We start from the raw sequence: 2759 nt of genomic DNA on the forward strand, positions 1-2759 counted from the left end.
CAAATACGGTACGGATCGGATACACAGATAAAAAAATGTCATTAACATTTTGATTTGTGCTTTTGATAAAATATTTTTCAAAATAAGAAAAAAAAATAATGAATACAACTAATTTGTATTATGAAAATTTAATAAAATATAAAATTTTATTGTATCATGTGTCATTTTTATACAAATATATATCTATATATATAATTTTATTTTTAAAAATTATCTTATACGAAAACAGATAAAATAACAAAAAAAAATTATTACCCTTACCCGTACTCAATTAACTAACGGAATAAAAATCTTATCCTTACTCATGTTTTCGGATATAAGATAAATAAATAAAATGGTGCCATTGACACCCCTATTTTCGCTAGTCTAGCAGACAATTAATTTAAAATGCGCTTGTCTATCTATATATTAACCTCCTTTATTAATTAACATTTAACAGTGTCGTTGCACTTCTTCTTTTTTTAAGTAATTATTCCGGCCCCTACTTTTTGCTCCCCGTTATGTACCCAACAGATGAATCCGCAACCTCTACATTAACGTGCCATTTGAGTTAATTTTTTGAACCGTACAATTAGAATTCGGAACAATTTGGCTCACGTTTATAACACACGGGATCCTTTAATATTAGTGTGGATTTAAATCGGATGGTCTAGATCTTAACTCAAATAACTCAGAGAACACGAACTCCACAACAGATTGTATCCAACACTTGCGTTTATCGCGTACTCTTTTTTTTTTTCTCTTGCTCTCCTTTTTCTCTTTTCCATTGAGATCTCATTCCCAACTTGTTTCTTTCTCGCTCTGCTTTTTCTCTTTCCCATTGAGATTTCATCCCCAACTCGTCGTGTCTGTACGAAAGAATTTGTATACAATCTTCTGAAATGCACGATTGGGGTGCAATTACCAGCTCTCTTTTGTTTTATCATTTATTTTTTGTCTCTGGTCAAAAATATTTTTTTTTTTATTTCTTTGAATGGCATATTCCAAATAAGGTCTGATAATATGATTCCTCTAAGGTGGAATATTCCAAATTAAGAGGGAGGCCATCAGGGTTCTGAATTCTACAGCATTATTTTAACCAATTAATGGATATTATGAAAATAATATATAGCATATATAATACGTGTGATGCTGTCAACCTATTTTTTGAAAATTCAACACACAATTCTGTCTCACGCCAAAGGTATTGCTTGATTGATGATTGTGTGCATTAAAAAAAAAAAAACATTGGACACTGTTAACTAAAGTGCTTATCTAATTTATATCTGAGGAGGAAATATTCTCCAAGTACACATAAATTGAAAAAAAAAAATAAAAAAAAATTGGAGCTTAAGCATGTTTACTTGTTCTATTCCGTGTCCGCTTTGACAATTTAGAATTTGGCAAGGTATATTCCTTTATCAAGAAATAAGATACCCACGTAAACAAATGTACATGTCTCATGAGAATTGTAATTTGTCTGTTGTACCGCACATTGCGCTGTGCCCCCTTTGTTTATTCAATTTTTTTTTTTGTTATGATACTAGGCTATTCTTGAGCTTCGCCGTAGAAACAGAAACTTGAGCTAAAAAATAAAAATAAAATAAATTCATTGGTTGTAAAAGTATTTTTTTTTTTTTAGTTCAATCGAAAATATATCTAAATTAGGTGATTGACATGGCCTTGAAAATTTTATTTTAAATTGGGTTTGTTTTGCTAATAAAGATGAGAACATTATCAAAACTGAATTAACTTGATCTAAAATTTAACATTGAGCATATATACATAAAAAAATATTAAAATTGCACTGTATTGAGATTGTTGTACTTTAGCAGGATATAATGATTTATGATCGATTCATTGAAAGTTGATCATTTTGATTGCCCGAGAGATAATGACAAAAATTAAAAAATTGTAGAGAATAGTCTTATAGTGAATCCGTATCCTCTGCATTAACGCATCTCGATCGATTGTTCTATTATTAGAATCCGGGCCAATTCGGTTCTAAATAAAATGCACAAGACTCATTTTATATTCATGCTAACACAGATCAAACAATATTTCAGATTCATTCTGCATTAATTCAAATTCCGAATTAATGCAAAAGATATGAATTCTATCAATAGATGTTGTTAATTAGTTCATGCGTTGATGTACCGTATAAATGGCAGAAGAATGCGTGGCAATTTTATTGCAACAAAGTACTACCACCTTACCATTTTTTTATCATTCATCATCATATTATAGTTGTTATAGTTGTTAAAAATAACGACTATTTACAAATTTAAATTGTAACGGCTAGTTATAAGAAATAGTGTCATGTAATTAATTAATAGACTAGGAGATAGTAGTTAGTGGTTGTAATTAATAGTGCAAATCGACTAGTTTTCTTTTATAAACAGAAACACATGTAAAGCTAAAAATAAGATCACAATAATAAGTTATTTTTTTGAATCTCTTCTCTTTTGTCTTACAAAAAATAATATGATATCAGAGTCATAGATCTGAAATTCTGTACAAGTACCATTTAAACTAGCAAAGCTAGTCAATACCAGCGAAGAGAAGAAAAAAAAAATCTTTCTTGAAAATCAAACAACCATGACACAAAAATTTAGTCTTACCAATCACCAAAGCAATTCTAATAGTTGTTCAAATTGCAAAAAAAGAGGGTCACACCCGAGATGAGTGTTGATTTTTGTATCCTAATCTCGGACCGAAAGGGTGGAAAGTGGCGGAGAAAAGAGGGAGAGATGTATTAGATCGGTCTGGCGGAGATTTTC

Source organism: Carex rostrata, chromosome 10, assembly GCF_964058835.1.
Source record: "Carex rostrata chromosome 10, lpCarRost1.2, whole genome shotgun sequence".
In the NCBI taxonomy this organism is placed as follows: domain Eukaryota; kingdom Viridiplantae; phylum Streptophyta; class Magnoliopsida; order Poales; family Cyperaceae; genus Carex; species Carex rostrata.